The sequence below is a fragment of the Elaeis guineensis genome, chromosome 14 (assembly GCF_000442705.2).
Source record: "Elaeis guineensis isolate ETL-2024a chromosome 14, EG11, whole genome shotgun sequence".
NCBI classification, from domain to species: Eukaryota; Viridiplantae; Streptophyta; class Magnoliopsida; order Arecales; family Arecaceae; genus Elaeis; species Elaeis guineensis.
In genome coordinates this window covers 51,924,349-51,944,811 of record NC_026006.2, presented here as the reverse complement: position 1 = coordinate 51,944,811, position 20,463 = coordinate 51,924,349, and the positions used below count along the sequence as shown (strand labels likewise).

At 34.0% G+C, this 20,463-nt stretch overlaps 1 pseudogene; it reads right to left on the bottom strand.

Moving 5' to 3' along the window:
• Positions 1–11,197: 11,197 nt before the first annotated feature.
• On the bottom strand, positions 11,198–13,096 carry LOC140853624 (uncharacterized; annotated as a pseudogene).
• Positions 13,097–20,463: the final 7,367 nt, after the last annotated feature.

The window sequence follows — 20,463 nt, the reverse complement described above, 5'->3', positions numbered from 1 at the left end:
TACCTTTTACTTTTAAGTGTGTTTTAAATCTAATTTACTAAATATTCCTAATTCTATTTGGTATATTGACTCCAGTGCATTTGTGCATATTACTAATAAATTATAGGGCTTCCTATTAAGAAGGCTTCTGACTGAAAGTGAATGGTTTATTTTTATTAAAAATTAAGTACGTTCACTTATCAAGATAGCTGGATACTATAGGCCATAGTCTTAGATTCTGGAGTAGATTTTTATTTTGAAAATTTTTTTATATTATGTTATCAGAGAGTGAGGCATATCTTCAAAGAAAGGGTCATAAGGATATTGAAGGATAGGATCTTGTAATCATTAAACTTCACTAATTTTATGATTATGTATTGACTATATAAAGAAAAAATAGACATACATATTTAAAAAAGATACCATGTTGATTACAGAAATTTTGAAAATTATTCACATTATTATATGCAAATCTTTTTCCGTATATGATAAATGAAAAGTATTTCGTCATACTCATTGATGACTATTTACTATACATATGTCTATTCCTTCTATTTGACAAAGCTGATGAGTTTGAGATCTTTGAAGAATTTGAAATAGGGATAGAGAGATAATAAAAAAAATGATTAAAATAGTCAGATCCAATAGAGGTGACAAGTACTATAGTAAATATATTGAGATTGGATAAAGATTGGAACCATTAACAAAATTTTTAAAAGAATATATCATTATATTTTAATATATAATATCAAGGTACATTAGATCAAAATGGTGTAGCTGAAAGAAGGAATATGGCGCTTAAAAAAATGGTTCATGTTATGATAAGTTATTATACTCTATCTATGTACTTATAGGGTGAGGCTATAAAGACAACTGCGCATATCTTGAATAAGATCCTTACTAAGGTAGTTCATAAACTCTTCATGAGTTATGGATTGGTAAAAAAACCTATTTTGAAATATATGCATATATAGGATTGTCTAGTTGAAGCCAAAGTTCGTAATCCACCAAAAAAGATAATTGATCTCAGTACAACTAGTGATTTTTCATTGGTTATCCAAAGAGATCAGAAATAATATAGATTTTATTATCCATCTCATAAACCACGGATGATAGAAACAAATAAAATTAGATTTCTAGAGAATGACATATTTAGTGGGAGTGGAGAACCTTGAAACATTGTTTTTAAGATAATACGGAGCCTGTAAAGCAAATAAAGTAGTAATTCTTATTGTTATTCCTTGAGATAACATTCAGAAGGGATCACCACTTCATCAAGTTTCACTCCATGAAGTTTTTATTGCCGATGAAGTAACTGTTTAACCACTACCATAAGTGGATCAAGGGACAGCTCTTTGGAGATCTATTAGTATAAGATTATGCGATATATTTGATAGATATGGATGAAAAATATTGATGACTTTGAGATATTCTTACAAGCCATAAAATGTGAGAACTCCTTATAGTGGTTGGATGTCATAAAAAGAAGAGCTGAGCTCTATGGATAATAATCATGTTTAGAAATAAGTTGACTTATCTGAAGAATACGACAAATAAATTGTAAAAGGGTCTATATGACTCAAAGAAATCCCAATGAAAAGGTTAAACAGTATAAAGTCAGACTTATAGCAAAGAAATCTACATAAAAAGAAAGGCACTGACTATTCTTCTTTTAAGATTATCATGGCCTTAGTAGCTCATTTTGGCTTAGAGCTACATTTGGTGGATGTAAGAACAGCCTTTCTTAATGATGATCTAAAGAAAAGGGTCCATATGAAATAATCTGAGGATTTTTATGGTTAGTGGACAAGTGCATATGATTTATAGATTAAAGAAATTCAGTTATGGACTTATACAGGCTTTCACATACTTGTATCTCATTTTAATGAGATAATTACATTCTTTGGGTCTAAAAATAAATACTATTGATTAATATATATATATATATATATCCGAAGGTCAATGGGAGTAAGTTCATAATTTTGATATTATATAGATAATATTCAGCTTACCAATATAATTTTGGTCCACTTAAGGAAACCAAACAGTTTCTATTTTAAAATTTTAAAATGTAAGATATAAGTGAAGCCACTTATATTATCGACATTCAGATTCATAGAGATAAATCTTTAGGGCTACTTGAACTATCTTAGGGGACTTACTTCTATAGTATAAAATTTAGAATGAAAAATATTCCTCTGAGTGTGCTCATATTGTAAAAGATGATAAATTTAATAAAGCTTAATATCCAAGAATTAAGATAAAAATAGAAGAAATAAGTTTCATAACCTATGCTTCTGATATTGGGAGCCTATGCACATGTTTATATGGGTCCAGTTTTGGTTATGTTGCATCGATGTTTGAATATTATTAATAGGATCCAGGAGTGGAGCATAAAAAAGCTATAAAAAAAGTTATATATTATCTATAAGGTATAAAAGTTTACATGCTTACATATAGTTGGTCTGATCATCATGAAGTAATAGATTATTAGGATTCACACTTTACTGGATGTACTAATAGTACAAATTGCTGATATATCTTTTTACTTACAGGAGGTGTTATATCAGAGATATATGCAAAATAAGATTTTAATTACTACATCCGTTATGGATAAGGTACATGCCTATATGAGATTCCTCATAAACTATAAGGTTGTAGAATTTTATCATAGAACTTAGAGTTGTTGACTTTATCAGCAGACCAATAAAGATATATTGTGATAATTTTACAGTAAGATTCTCTTATAATACGAAGAATACATGCATTTGTAGGCATTTAGATATCAAATATTTTACTCTTTGTAAAATAATAAAGGAGAACATAGTGTCTGTAAAATATATTAAAAAAAATTGATAATTGTAGATCCACTGACTAAAGAAATCATTTTCAAAATTTTGAGGATCAAATAGATCATGTGGGATACAGCTTATTTTATGATATATATTGGACATTATATATAAAGTCATCATATTGGGTTTTATATGATAAAGTTTAGTTTATTTTGTGCTGATTAGCTATTTATGGTGGGATATAAAGATGATCAAGAAATAGGCATAATGTTTCATCTATTTATAAAGTAAAGTTCCACATAAAGAATGTGGTTATGAGGTGTCATTAGTATTGTGATACATAAAAGGTCGTGTGTTGATTGATAACACATTACTGCTATGATTCGCACTGATGATTATTTTATAATCAAGTATGCAGTATATCCTATGAGAGAATTAAGTTTTTTAAATATGGCCACATTAATTTTTCAATTATCAAATCCAGATAAAATTTCATTAAAAGTTTTTGAAATACTTTAAATAATTAAAATGAAGATGCTTTATTAGGTTGGGCCAAGTGGGAGAATGTTGTGATTTCTTTGATTAAACCCATCCAAAATGGCCCACACTAACATACATTGGGATTTATTTTATATATTTTAATTGATCTAGACTCTAATTAAAGATAAATCTTCGATAAAGTGATAGGGATATATTAGATGGTTTGATAAAGTTGAAGTCAATACAATCATTGTGGATAAAGTCCATCTTCTAGTCTTTATGACTGATTCAAATACTGTTTCTGATGGATGAGGCATGTTATAAAAGAATTTCTACAAACTTGATCTCCTATCTATTCGAGAGCTTGTGAGATCCTCTCCATCGAGAATACTCGGATTAGGGTCAGAAAAATCAAGATGCTGCTCATTGACAATGAGGAGCATCTACAGATCGTTGCAGGCTTTTGATCGTTGACTCATCTAATACTTGAATAATAATGGCTGGAGGTATGATAGTTTTTCTTATTTAGATTAAGATTTCCTACGTCACTCCCCATGGAGATTAGATTGGATTTCTGGGTCAACATCTCTGGAAGAAAGTACTATTTAGACTAACCTCTGTCACCCTTTCGATTTTTTTTTCTTTCTTGCGAATAGTAGTTTAAGATCCTTTCCCTCAGGTCTCCTTTTTCATGGCACATCTTATCTTTGTTCTCACACACACCAACAAAGCATTTTATCCTCTCCCTCTCTCTCTCACATACACACGCACTTGATATAGATTGTAGTCCTTAGGTCTGTGGATCAATAGTCTCTTCTCTTGCTCCGATTATGTAAGAAAAATTCATCTTTAATATCAAAAAATGAATGATATTTGTTTGAAAATTTTTGATTTTATTTCTTGCTTATTTAATTGCTTAGCTATCAAAATAGAAAATAGTAATAGAATGGAATGGATGGCAGGGCTCGGTATCGTGATTTCAAGCCCTCCCAAAAAAAAAAGGAGGATAATGCCGTCGAGGGGGGAGATGGGGCGCCGGTGGGTGTGGCATGGGGCCAGTTAAGGTGCTTACCATGTGCCAAAATGTGGATGTTATATTGATTCTTTCAACATTAAAGAAGCTGAAATATTTTGTCAGTGACTGCCATTCATACTATCTGTGATCAGTGAGGGCATTATGTAGTGGAGAACCTTCTCAGGCCCCCTTTACGTTAGTAGTCTTATTTATGTCATATTCTAATAATTAATATGGGTTTTTGATTCCCGATCCACATATTAACCTTTGTTTAACAATTAAGCCATGTTGACCTTTTTTTAACTTCTCGATCCACAGCCTCAAATGTTTAACTCTAGATTCTTTTTTTTGATATTTTCGATCTTTTCAAAATTTCTAAACCTACTGTCCCCACTATTCTTCTCATGAACTTCTGATTCTTCCCCTTCTTCATCATAAAACCTTCGTTCCTATTGTAAAACCTCGATTCTTATCATAAAAACTCCAATCCCTACCATAAAATTCTTCTTCTTGGTGCATCCCCTCACTCCCTTCTCCACCGTGAGAATCCTTCCCCACCTTCAGAATCCTTCATCAGCATACCTATTGATAATGTTCTCTCTCTCCATCTCTTCTCTCTTCTTTCTTCTCTCTTTTCCTCCTCTCTTCTCTCTCCATGGATTTTAGCAATTTCAATCGACGCATTATTAGAGCAGGGGTTCTCTTCCTTATGAATGGGACTATATGAATGCTTTTATAAATGGTTCTCCTACTTAAATAAATTTTATTTATTAAAAAAATTTTATTTTATTTTCTCTTTTCAAAGTTATTCCTCTCTATTTGATTCTTCAAGCAATCATTTTGTATATGATGATTGATGTTTGTTCATAATGATCCTAAACTAGTTGATTGATCAGTCTAAGGATTTTAGAGGGAGTTTACTTGAATTCTACACCAATATATCATCTAATATATGGAGAAAAACCCTAAAAAAATTTACTTAGGAATTGGTTCTCTAAATATAACCAGCTGTTTTATTCACATGAATGCTCATTGTTTGTTTTAAGTAACCACATGAAAATATTGTTGGTTACATGAAAATATCAAACCATTATTTCAAAAAAAATATATTGAAAAGAGTAATGCTACTGAAAAACTATCCAGAAAATAAAAATATCAAGTCACATAACTTGAGTTTCAACCATATTCATATGTAATCTGATTTTGTTAGTCAAAATTAGCTTCTATGATAATGTAATCTAATATGTATTATTTGAATTTGATTTGTGATGCAATGTTATGATAGCTAGTTTAAGCAGAGCGAAAGAATTTTATATTGACCTAATAAATATAGTGAATGAGAGGTACTACTTCAATCACTACATCAAGGTTATAGACATACATACAGAGTCCATATCCAAAGAGTAGAAGACAAAGGTGGCTGTGACTCCATTTGGCCATTTGTTTCAGCTTCCATACATCAAGCAGCATTATTGGATGCATTGCTTTTCTTCTGCGATGATGAGAAGGAGGGCTTTAGGTTTGGTAGGATATGGTTCCTTTTGTGAGAACTAACGTTACCCTCATCCTTGATTTGAGGGCTACAGATGATGAGGTTGAATTGTATAGGGAAGAGAGAGTTCAATCAGACCTCATCATCTGATTTTTTGATGGTGACCACAAAAAGATTACTAAAAATTTAGTTAAAAATAAATTGATATGTCTTATTGGAAAGTCTCGATTGCAGGATATGGAGGACTTTACTAAGTATTGGGTTCTTTATCTTTTTGTAACTATTCTTTTTCCAATTGTATGCTACCATGTTGCATTCATATATCTTGGATCTACCTCGGCATAATTTTATGAAAATTTCTGTCTATAAGATTAAGCATCAATAAATTGAAGGAAAGCCAACTTGATTATATAGAACTATCTTGGATAAATTTAGTTAAGACCAACCATTGGCAGCTATTTATTGCCTTTTGGCTTATAACTTTCCTACCCTATCCTAGATGTTGTACCATGTTAATGATATTTCATGACAAAAATCATGTAAAGATGTGAATCACTTGGCTGTTTTCTCTTGCTGCTGCTACTACTCCTCCCATGATACTCTACTAATACTCATCTGAAACTCTCCTTAAACCCTAGATTTCCATCATAGAAAATTTATTTCCTCTTTAACACATATAGTGTGCTAGACCAAAAATAGCATGCCAATGACTCTTTTCTAAAAATAACTATATACTATGTTAATTTAACTATATGCCATATTAATTTAACTGTATACTATATTTAGTTAATTATGTACTAAGTTAAATTAATTATGTATCATGCTAATTTAACCATCTACAATATTAATTTAATTGTATGCAGAGTTTATTTAATTGTATACAGTATTAAATTAACTGTATATGATATTAATTTAACTATATATTATATTTAGTTAACTGTATACCATGTTAAATTAACTATATAATATATTAATTTAACTATCTGTAATATTAATTTAACTATATGCAGAGTTTATTTAACTATATAGTATTAGATTAACTATGTACAATATTAATTTAACTATGTATAGGATTAATTTAACTATGTACTATATTAAATTAATAATATATCATATTAATTTAACTATGTACAGTATTAATTTAATCATGTATAGAGTTTATTTAACTATGTACAATATTAAATTAACTATGTATGATATTAATTTAATTGTATGTAAGATTAATTTAATTATGTACTATATTTAGTTAACTGTATATCATATTAAATTAACTGTATATTATATTAATTTAACTATATATAGTATTAATTTAACTATACGTAGAATTTATTTAACTATGTACAGTGTTAAATTATCTATGTATGATATTAATTTAACTATGTACAGGATTAATTTAACTATATACTATATTAATTTAACTATGTATTATATTTAGTTAACTGTGTATCATATTAAATTAACTATGTACTATATTAATTTAACTATGCAGTTTTAATTTAACTATATACAAGATTTATTTAACTATGTATAATATTATTTAACTATATACCATGTTAATTTAACTACATATCATATTTAGTTAACTATGTACCATATTAAATTAACTATATACTATATTAATTTAACTATATATAGTATTAATTTAATTATGTATAAAATTTATTTAACTATGTGTAGTGTTAAAGTGACTATGTATGATATTAATTTAACTGTGTGCAGAATTTATTTAACTGTATATCATATTAATTTAACTGTGTACCATATTTAAAAGAATCAATATATATAATTTTTGATGAGACTAATGATCCTCTATCAAGAAAGAGAATGGTTGTTGATGATGCACCCCCAACTATGGAAGGGATAAATAAGCTCATCCTAAAAAACTCTACACTCCGAAATGACAAAAAACATAAAGATATATTAACGAATATTTTTATAAAATCTTTGAATGAAGATAGATTTTATGAAAGTAGAAGAGAACTAAAAATTTTAGATCCCTATGCTTAATAATTTCTTGTTGATCTCCACTTTTTTCCTTAAATTCTCTTAAATCAGTCTTATTAAGTCTTATTTTCCTTGATTTAAGCTCAAATTGCCTGTTGTGCATGTTCATCCTTGAATTTTCCATCTTTTTCTCCTTTTTCAAATTTTTTTGATGAATTTGGCTTATCTGTCCAAATGGGGCGACTCCTAAGTCATCCCATGAGAAAGGAATGCCCCATAAGGGCATTTTAATCTTCTCCCTAGGGCTCACGGGACGTCCTATTTTATTTTGAAAAAATCCTTCTCTGCATCCCACGAATTGACTCCTCCATCGAAAACCAGCCTCTTCTTCCTCTTCCCACTGTCAAATCCTTTCTTCCTCTAGAAAATCCTATGAGCTAGCCTTCATCTCCCTCAAATATTTTCAAATCTCTCTTTAAATTAGTAGGATCTCTCATCTATTATCCTCATTTGGATTGAAATCATTTGATTTTGAAGTTTCCTCTTGCCGCAAAATCCTGTCCTCACCAAAAGAGGTTTTCTTTTGCTTCTCCGCCTCAAAGCTTCTTCTCCCACCTTTCCTTATTTAGAACTTAGTTTCTTACACCCTCTTTGGCCGAGACTTGCTTTCTATAGCTCTTCCTATGGCATCGAGATTGAGGCTCCCTTAAAGAAGGAAACCACCCGTATGCTTGAAGAACAGAAGAAGAAGAAAGCTGCTCTGGCTCCTATTCCATCTTTGTCTCTAGTTACTCCGAGCAAGGTAACCTTCTTTGCAAGAAAAGTTGAGTTAGGAAGAAATATAGATTTTAATTTTTTTGAAAGGGAAGGTTTTTCAATTGGAGAAAAGATCAAGAGGCAAGGTTGGAGTTTTTGCTATATGCTTAAGGAAACAATCTATGTTGATCGTATTAGAGTTTTATCAAAACTTTATTTGTCATGATGGAATTGGTAGATCTTTAATTAAGGGTGTAGAAATTGATTTGGATCCATATCATCTTGGAGAAATTCTACACCTTCGTTAAGAAGGATCTTATGAAGAAGAACTTTCCAACAAAGAAGATGGTTTTAAATCCATTTTGGGAATGAAGGATGTAAGGGGAATCAGTAAAATAGAAGCTAAAGATTTAAATGTTGAAATCAGACTCCTCCATCACATGGTAACAAAAATATTTTTTTCTAGAGGAGGTAGACATAATTTTCTTTTGGATAGAGACATATGTGTTATGCACCATATTATCTATGAAATTTTCATTAACCTTCTCGTGCTTATGTTTGAAGCAATGCGTGAGACCCTAAATAGATCTAAAGCCTTTTACCTTATGGAATGGCTCTCACACTTGTCTTCAAGAGATTTGGGATTAGTTTTGAGGGGAGGCTACTAGTTGCCTATCCCATATGGATACTTACAACCGTAATACTCTACATTGGATAGGTTTCACTTAAGTTGTTGGCCATTGGAGTAAAGGCACTGAGGAGGAGGAGGACAGAGCTGAGGGGGAGGGACCTTCTTCATCGCCTCGTGAGCACAAATTCTCAGTTATTCAATTGATTTTAGATCCTGAGGTAAGTCCTTCTGAGATAGTTAGGGGAGATTTTATTGAGTCATAGTCTGGATGTCGATCCGATCATTTACCTATCATACTGGAGGATGATCAGCTTCAGACTCTCTCACAGCAGGTTGTCGGGATCCTTCTCACAGCCAGGAGCACATCTCAGGGGAGAGCTTCCACATGGCCCCCTCATCTGATCAGTCAGTGGTTCCTCACATTTTTGTGGTGATGCAGATATTCTTTGACATGAATGCACGCTTTGAGCAGCTCGAGAGCACAGTTCTTAAGCTCAGATATCAAGTCGAGAAAACTATCACTTTCTATCAAGTCGAGCGATGACATCACTCAGATATCAGATTTATCAGTCGAAGCAGGAAGACTTTGTAGTATAATTGAATCCAGGATCGAGACATTGAGGTAGGAGTTCAGAGGATCGAATGGTGCTATTGTTAGTGGGGTTGGTTCTCTTCTACAGTCCATGTCGAGGGCATTAGGTTGCTTGACTCTATTAGGGTTCTATTATTGGCTAGAGCCCCATCTTCTTTCCAGCCTTTCAGATCATCCCCTCATTCCTCCATCCATGCTGGTTCCTCTAGCAAGAGTCGGGGCAGGTGTGGTCATGGTCATGGCCGTACACCTGATATTTCTCAAGAGATCACTTCCTCTGATTCTGATGATTAGTTAGCTTTTGTGCTCCTTATTGTCTTTTATTGTATGAGACCTTGGACGTTAGCTAAATTTTGTGTATTGATGTATTGGGCTGATATTATATACTTATGTGTAAACTTATGATGATTGATGTACTCTACTAAACTTATATATCTCTTATTGATGTGAACTCTTATGGCATTTTGGATTACATTATGTAGTAAATACCAAATGTGACTCTTGTTGGCACTACCTTGTGTATCTTATTTGGTACATTTTGTTATAGATACCTTATTATTTCAAGAATATTCAAGAATTTTTGAATTGGTAAAAATGCTTGAAGAAGGCCAAAGTTACAATTTCATCAAGTTGGAGATCAAGATAATATTTTTTGAAAGTCTCAAGAGCATTACAGAAGACTTCGAAATATTTAGAGGCAATCACGGGAGTTTCGAAAGCCAAAATTTTAGAGAAAAATCAATCTGGACAAAAAAAGACGACCCTTATGTTGATTCTTTTTGAAAAGGGACAACGGCACACTATTTTTGGACTGGCATGCAAAAAGGAGGCAATTTATGGGTTGACCTTTACTGTGCCGCAAGCCAAAAATAGAAAGTAGTTATTTCTATTCTGTCACAGGGCCAACCCATGGGGCGACCGCTATGCCAAAGGGCGACCCATGGGTCGATTTTTGAGATGAAAATGTGCATAACGGCTAGTTTTCTAGCCCATTTTTGGCATAATAAATGGATGAAATGGGTCAACTACCGCTCCAAAGTGCATTCAACTTTTCATTCCATCTGTGTGTAGTATTTATTTAACTATATGTAAAGTTTATTTAATTATGTGCAGTATTAAATTAACTGTATGCAATATTCATCTAACTGTGTACAGAGTTTAGTTAACTATGTACAATGTTAAATTAACTAGATACGATGTTAATTTAACTGTGTATAGGATTGATTTAACTATATGTAGTGACAAATTAACTATATACCATATTAATTTAACTATGTGCAGTATTCATTTAACTATATATCATATTAATTTAACTGTATATAGAATTTATTTAATTGTGTATAGTGTCTATTTAACTGTGTATTTCATGCATTTAAGTGTGTACAGTTGCAAGTTTCCAAAATATATTTCAGAATGTCTTTTCTCAACAAAATGCAAGTTTTCAAAATATAAGTTCATAACAAAATGCAAGTTCCCAAAATATCTTTTCTCACAACACAACTGAATTCTAAAATAGTTATTCAATAATCTCATTACAAGTTCTTCTATTGTGTCCTTCTTTTTTGCATCGCCCACATTTTAGAATTTTTGATGAATCCACTTGTGAAGCTCTTCTCTTCTTCCTAGGCCTGCCAGGATGAGTCTTGATGATAGGAGGTAAAATATATATCTCATCTGAGATACTTTGGGTCATCTCAATATCTGAAATTGGATTGATAAATTCTGCATATGCTGCTCTATATATGTCAGTCTTGAAATAATTATCAGTGAAGTGATACAAAGATCTACCAACCTTCTCAATGCATGCACATGCATGCTTACATGGCATCCGAAAGATTTGCCATTCACCACAAGAGCAAGTACATTCCCGTAGGTCAACCTTATGTGAGTATTTTGTATCTTTTACATCGTAAATCATAATGCTCGATTTAAAGACTGATAACCTTCAACCTTCTTTTGTATTTTTCTGCAACATTTTTTTCAGATTGGGGCAAAGATGAGTTTGCATATTGTAATCTCGAATCCATCAATCGTGCATCAATTTCATAATTTGGAGTCTTATATAATCAACCATCTAAGGAATGAGAAGATGCCGAGCCTCTAGAATCTAATTGTTGAAACACTCTACTACATTAGATATCATGATACCCCAATGCCGATCTGGAAAGACTGCATTTGCCCAATACTCCAGCTTTGCATGTATCAAAAAGTTACTTGTTCTTAGAGATATTGCCATAAGCTTGCTGATTAGTTTTTAAAAAATATTCAAGTTTGGAGCATATACAGCAGCATATAATAAATCAATTAATCTCTTCCTTTCAGCTACACAGTAATGGACAAGCACCTACATGTACCACAATGAAAGGATAGTAATGACTTAATAAAATCAGATATTTTAATGATATAACTTAAAAATTCAGAAAAATATGATACATACAAGATTTTTGTAATTATCTTTGACATGATGAATGCAATATGAGTGGTAGCTACTAGTAAATGATTTCGATACTGCTTTTATAAATCCCTGATGTCTATCTATCATAATGATAAAATGATGCCCATGATAGTCTATGCAAGACTCAAAGGCTTCTTTTAATATTCGACAAAATCAGTCCTAATTGTCATCATTTTCTATATCAACAATAACATATGTAATTGAGAACATATCATCATTCGCATCTTTATCTGTAGCACCAAATAAAACTCCTCCATCCTTATACTTAACAAATGATACACATATAAATATTAGAGGTCTACAACTTTTTATGAAACTATTAATTGAGGTTTTAAATGAAATAAATAGACATCTAAGTTGATCTTCAATGATTTCATACATTGCTATGCTGTTAGGATTAGTTTGAAAAATGGCATCACAATACCATCGTATCCTTTCATAAAATACTAACCTCTCACCATAGATCTCTTTGATAGCAATCTCTTTTCCATGCCATGGTTGATGATATGATAATTCCACACCATATTCATGATGAATATCTTTTACAATATCAGTTAGCCTATATAAAGGCATGTCTTGAAGTTTCTCCTTGATAATATTTGAAATTCAATGTTTCGAAGCCTTGGGATGATATCGATTTTCCAGTCCTACTCTGCATGTATATTCATTATTCATAATTTTAATTGCAAACTTACCTTGATTTCTAAGGCGAAAAGCATGAATGCGCCATCCACATCTATTATATGTACACTCTACAGTCACACGCATACGATCATTCTTAACAAATACAAAATCTTTATAATTTGCAATGCAGAACTTATGAATTATAGCATGAAGGATTTTAACATTCTTAAGTTCTTGATCTATACCCTCTATACATCTCTTCCAAGCATCCAATGTATTTCTTTGACTTGGTTCATCTTCAATTACAGCTCTTGTTTCTTTAACAACTCAAATAAAATTACTCAAGCCAGCAAATGATGAAAAACGAGATGAATCAACCATTTGACCATTTTTATAATAACTTGTATGTTCAGCATTATGGATTGGACCACTATCCTTATAATATAAAAGGATTATTCTTTTATTATATTATCAATCAATTTTGAACTATTACATATATCTTAAGTACTATATTCATGCTGCAACTATATATAAATACATAAAATAACTAATTAAAAATAAAAATAGATATATAATTTATAATTAAATTCTGTATTATCTCATATTGATTATCACTTTAGAAGATTCAGTCGTAGATATACAATGAGATACAACCATCTCAATTATTGCAGCTTTTAATTTCAAATATATTTCATGCATATTCCTAACATCCTTATCCACCATGAGCTTAATAAGTATTCTTGAATTATTAGGAATATAGAATTTGATTTTCATTATTACAGGGGATAGATGCTTCCATCTCTCTACTATTTCATTAACCATGTAATCGAAGATTGAGTCTTATGAAATTAAAATAATGTAGCTCTCGCTACCATAAGAGCACACATCCATGAAAACTAGATTTTCGATATTTCTAGAATCCATGACTATTAGAAAGCTAGATGAGATTGTTTAAAATACTAGATGAGCTCCTTTAAATCCCTTAGACAATAATGAAGAACAAAATCTCAAAAAAACCTGAATGAAATTTTTTAAAACTTGATATTTGTATCAGAATATTTTGACCTGAGAACAATAAAATTTGGGAAGATCAAAATGAGTAGAAAAATCCTCAAAACCTGACCTACCTCCGAAGCAATTTGAGAAGGCCATAACAGGCAGAAAATCCCTCAAAAAGTGAATGTCCACATCAGAATATTCAGCCCTGAGTTTTACCAAATTTGGAAGGATGAGGATGGGCAAGAAATCCCTTAAAGAATAGCCTTCTACTATTTCTTCCAAAAAAAATAGAGATACATGTTGTAAAGTATGGAATTGGGATCATTTTGTAAAATAGGTGTGAAAGGGTACTTTTGATATTTTTTAAAGACATATCACACCAAAACTGATGTATTACACTAAATAGGGACCAAGTGTTGTAGTTTTGATCAACAGGGAGTTTTCGTTAGAGTGGTGTCAATCAGAGGATCAGTAATTAAATGTTCATAATTAATAACCCATTTGCTTGTGGTAGCTGATTCATTTGAGAACCTTATCCCCTAACAAAATTATGACATATTCTAATAATTAATAATTATGTCATCCAGCCTTGGTGAACCTTATCCCCTAAAAAAAAAAGAAAAAATATTGGAGAACAAATCCTCATCGGCTGTCGACTACTCTTTTACCTACGCAATGATCACAAACATTCATTTGTGATGATTTGTCATCTTAGTGTGTAGGGCTGATCATGGGATGGGTTCGGTTGGATTAAGAGAAAAATTTTATCCGACTGATCCCAATCGGATCGAAGAAAATTCAATCCGCTGCCGATCATTTATCATATATAAACTGTTTGAAATCGAAGTAAACAGTTTGTAGCGGGTTCGAATGGATTGTATCGCTTTGGGATTCAATGTTGACCCAATATTGATTTTAAGTATAATATTGACCCACTTAAGCTTATTTATTTATTTTTTGTTAATTTAATACAAAAAAGATCTAAACCTTATAAGTTATAAATTTTGAACTTATTTTTGAATCTGTACAAAATAAAACAGAAAAAGAAAAGATTTACTCATCTGAAAGCAACTATATCTGAAATCTTTCATTTTAGAATTGTCTCAAATTGATATATTTTTATCAATAATTTAATATTAATATTTTTATAAATCTAAATGGATGATGGGTGTTTTCTAGAATGAAGTATTGAAGTCTAAATGTTGTTGTTTTAAAACGAAAGTGAGTTTATAATATTAGTTAGATTCAGTTTCATACGGTTAAAAGTGTAGAAATGAAATTTGATTATAAATAATTAATTTTTTATAAATTTTAATATAATTTTATTTGATTTATATCTTTCAATCGATTAAAATTGATATTTATTAAATCAGATTATGTGGATTTCTGTGGATTTTGGTTATTTGCTCAGCTCTATCAGTGTGCGTGACTCCCTGGGTCAAGAGAAGATTATCGCTCTATTTGCTCGGCCCTATCAGTGCGTATGACTCCTTGGGTCAAGAGAAGATCTATCGCTCTATACTTAAGAAGTCTCTGGTGTGCCCTCATTAAGAAACGAGTTGCACTCTTCGTCCTCTCCGACCGGCGGTACAAGCATTCCTAGGCCCAACAGCTGGAAGGAACTTTCCTTCACCTGCTACAATGCCAATTACCTCATCACCTCGTCGGTCCACTACTGTCCGGGATCGCACACACAAGTTGCGCGGCATGGCTGTTACCGTGAAGACGCCGTCGAGAGGTTGTAGCGGGAAAGTCTCGCGCCAGGGACCGCATAGCAGGAGCGGGTGGAGGACCTCGCCGCCTCCCTCCCCGCTCGCGATGTCCTCTCCCCTCGCGACGTACAGGCCACCGCCGTTGGTGCTGCCACCATGGACCTCCCCGCCTCCCTCTCCCCTCGCAACGTCCAGGCCGCCACCATCCGCACTGCATCCCCCGTGGCCCCCTGTCCGTCTCTCCCTCCGCGGCCCCCCACGCCCCTCCGACGGTGCTCGCGGCTCCTCCGCCCCCTGCTCCTCCCCTATGGCGCACCCCGCACCCACCCCCACCCCGCGTCCCTATGGCGCACCCCGCACCCACCCCCACCCCGCGTCCCTATGGATCCTCCGCCCCGCTGATCAAAATAGATTCAGATCAAACATTCTTTCACGCGAGAGATACGACCCCACGAAATGAGCACCGCCAATGATGATGAACCGCAGCCGGCCACCCCATCAAAAATGCCGACGAGGGGGTTGCAGTTAGAGAAGTGGAGTGGGGACGTCTTACATTAGGGACTGCGGAGGAGGGCTGCGCGGCAGAAGCGAGTGGAGGACCTCGCCTCCGCCCACGCCACCACCTATGGCCCCTCTACCTTCCATGACCTTATTTTAGATTTTTTTAAATATTTTTTTATTTCATATTTTCAAAACTATCCTCTCCTCCAACTTATTTTCAAAACTACCGTCCATCTCGAAATTGTCAGTTGAACCGGTGATTTCACGACCACCTTAGTGCTGAGATGGCCGGGGGAGGAGAAATCGCCGGCTGCATTGGTGATTTCTCTTCTCCTCTTTTTTTTTTTTTTTTTTTTTTTTGTGGGGGGCAATTAGAGGGCAGAGGGGGAGGGGTTAGGGAACCAGCGGGGGGTGGCACGGGCGGGGGAGCTGGGCGGCGGAGGGGGTTGCGAGGGGTGGGGCTATGCGATCGGAGACGAAATGGGCGGCACGGGGAGCCGGGTGGGGGGGGGGGGGGTGCATGGTCGGAGGAGGGTGGAGGGGGTTGGGAGGGTCGGGGGTGCGCAGCTGGAGGCAGTGCGGGGGGTCGGGGGTGGGTTGGCTGGGGGTTTGGGAGGAAAGGAAGGGAGAAACATGGGAGGAAAAGAAAACAAAAAGAAAAAAAATTAAATTTAAGAATTAAAAAAATACTAATTTTAAAATATTAAGAAAATTTTAATTTTAAAAAATAATTTTAATTTTATAATAATAATAAAATAATATTAATTTTTAAAATAAATTTTTAAATAATAAAAATATTAATGTTTAAAAATAAGAAAATATTAAGAAAATATTAATTTTAAAATAAATTTTTAAATACTAAAAAATTTAAATTTTAAAAAATAATTTGAAATCACATTGGACTAGATAATTAGTAATTAAATATTATTATTTTATTAATAAAAAATATTATTGTATGATTAATAAAAATATTAATTTTATTTAGTGATAAATTTGTAGTGAGTCGACTTTTCAAATGGCAACTTTCTGAAAAAAATATTTTTTTATATTTTATTTATTTATTTATATTTTTTATTAATAAATATTTTTTAAAAAATAATTTTTAAAAATATATTTTATTTATTTATTTATATTTTTTTTATCTTTTTCTTCTTGTTTTCTTCCTTCCCTTCCTCCCACACCCCCCCCCCCCCCCCCACACAAGGGGTCGAGGGGCACAGGGGGTCGGGGGCCGATTGGGGTAGTGGAGGAAGGGAAGGGAGAAATGAAAGGGGAAAACGAAGGTTAGGGATATTGTTTTTTTTTTCTGGAATATGCACTGCCAAGGATCTTGATAAACAAAGGCAATTTCAAAAATTGTCGGCTCAACTAGTGATTTCTCTTTTCTTTTTTTTTTTTGAGGAAGAGAAGAGAGACACCTTCCCTTAAATCACTACGGATTAGATCGCTACACTATGGCAAACGAAACATAGTGATCTTAGATCACTACAGTATAGATCATCTCAGAATTTGGATCACCAGTGATCTTAAATGATGACGGTGATCCAAATTGGATCACCAAACACCCCTATAGTACTCTAGATATGCATTTACAAACATAGATAAAGAAATTACTATTGCTGCTACTGTAGAAAGGCCTATGAAAATGTGTTCTAATGCTCTAGTGATATTTTGATTAGTATATATTTTCTTCATTTTTATATTTTTTAAAAAATATTTTTTTTACTTTTTTTCTTTTCCCTTCCATCTCCTTTCCCTGCACGCCACAACCCATGGCAAGGGTCACTGAAATCGCCACCTGAAAGAATTTTAACGAGAATTAAATTAAGTTAAGAAAGCAAGTCTAGCATAGAAATCAAATTAGAGAAGAAAGACTATCTAAGAATCCATGGCAGGAGAGAATATGAGGACCCTATGTGTGGCTTGTTATTCTGACGTCAATAAGACTGTTTAAGCTCAAAATTGCCATGAAGGAGCTTGAAAATAGAAGCAGTATCAAATCAGCAATTTGATTAATAATAAGTTATTATTATTTGATTAATAATAAATTATTATAATTTGATTAATAATAATTTGATGTCGCCAAGGTATAGTGGCAACCATGGTTTCGAATCAACTTTCTGATCTACGGTGAAAAAAGGTGGTGGTGCGTGCTTGATACGGAGCCGCAGAGGGAGAAAAAAATTTAAAAAAAATAAATAAATATAAATAAATAAAATATATTTTTAAAATTATTTTTTAAAGATTATTTTTTAAAATTATTTTTAGAAAGAATTATTTATTACCAAAAAATATAAATAAATAAAATATAAAAATATTTTTTTCCAAAAAGTCACCCTTTGAGGGGTCGACTCACTACAAATTTATCACTAAATAAAATTAACATTTTTATTAATCATACAATAATATTTTTATTAATAAAATAATAATATTTAATTACTAATTATCCAATCCAATGTTATTGTAAATTATTTTTTAAAATTAAAATTTTCTAAGTATCTAAAAATTTATTTTAAAATTAATATTTTCTTATTATTTTCTTATTTTTAAATATTAATATTTTTTTATTATTTAAAAAATTATTTTAAAAATTAATATTATTTTATTATTATTAAAAAGATCAAAATTATTTTTTTAAATTAAAATTTTCTTAGTATTTTAAAAATTTATTATAAAATTAGTATTTTTTTATTTTTAAAATTAATATTTTTTTCCTTCATTTCTCCCTTCCCTTCCTCCCAAACCCCCGGCCGACCCGCCTCTGCCCCCCGGCCCCCCGCACCGCCCCCGATCGCACACTCCCACCCCCGCAACCCCCTCCGCCCTCTCCTGGCTACGCACCCCCCTCGACCCCCCGTGCCGCCCATGCCGTCCCCAACCACACACCCCCACCTTCTACAACCCCCGCTGGCCCCCATCTCCCCCGCCCATGCCACCCCCCACCAGCCCCCAAACCCCACCCCGTTCCCCTTCGCCCTCCATCTGCCCCCCACAAATGAAAAAAGGAGAAGAGAAATTGCCAGTTGAGCCGACGATTTCCCCTCCTCCGGCCACCTCAGTGCCAAGGTGGCCGTGAAATTGCTGATCGACAATTTCGAGGTGGACGGTAGTTTTGAAAATTATCTGAGAGAGATGATAGTTTTGAAAATATAAAATATAAAATATTAAAAAATTTTTATTTTTTTAAAAAATTATTTTTAAAAAAATATATTTTATTTTTATTTAAAAAATAATATTTTTTCTTTCTTCTCCTTCCATGACTTTCTCTGCGCCCAACACCACCCTCCCCGCCCCCCACCTATCGCCCAGCTCCGTTCCCCTCCCGCGGCTCCTTTGCGGCCGTGAGCATGGGAGGGAGGGAGGATGCGAGCACAGTGGCTGTGGGGGATGTTGTGGGGGAGGGGCATAGAGGGTGGGGTAGGGCACCGGAGCGGGAGGCTGGGGGGGAGGCGGGGGCGTCGCCCCCGCTCCACTCCTGGCGGCTACGGTTGCTTTGCACCCACCCCCGACCCTGCGTGCCCCCTCCCCCGAGGCTTATGCCACCACAACCACCCCCCCTTCTCAGCCCCCCACCCCCTAGTGTCCTCTGTGGTCCGTGGCTTCTCCATGCCACTGCCACCGTCGCTGCAGCCCCACCTCCCCCCCTCTTGAGGTGGGGGGTGGCGGCGGGGATGCATGGAGCTGCATCACGGGGTGGGAGGTGGTAGGGGGCGAGGGAGGGGGCGGGGTGGGGTGCACGGATCTGCATTGCGATAGGGGGAGGGGTAGAGGGTGGGGTGACAGGGCGGGCACGGACAAGCCATGGGCAGGCGCCCGAGGGAGGAGGGATGTGGGTGGGTGTGGAGCCGGGGGATGGGGAGGGTGTGGAAGAGAGGTGGTCGGACGGAAGAGCCATGGGTGGTGCTAGAGGGGTTGGGTGCGGGGCGGTCGCGAGAAAAGGAAGACGGAGGACCCCGGAGGGAAGGGGAGGAAGAACGAAAAGAAAAAAAATTACGAATGAAATCATGGGTTCGGCCTGCAACTTCAATGAAATCGTGGGTTGAGCCTGTAATTTTATATTTTTTTTTATTTTTGCCATATCGTCCCGATCTGGCTATCTAGATTTGAAATTGTAGGTTGAACCTATGATTTCAGTTGAGGTAACGTTGAAATCGTAGGTTCACATAAAAAGATGATAGATTCAAAAATAAATTAAGATTGAAGGTACTTTTAGAATTAATTATTAAAAAATAATATTTTAAAAAAAATCCATAAAATATGAGTAATTGTGCACTCTTAATTTAAAATGTAACATATTACAATATTATTTTCTTGTATATGAAATCCAAGGACTAATACTTGTAAAGGCCATGGATTTTTTATATACTTTTCTGTGTGTGTGTGTGTATATATATATATATATATATATATATATATATATATATACATACATATGTATATGTTATATACATATACATATGTATATGTACACACACACACGCACGAAGAAAA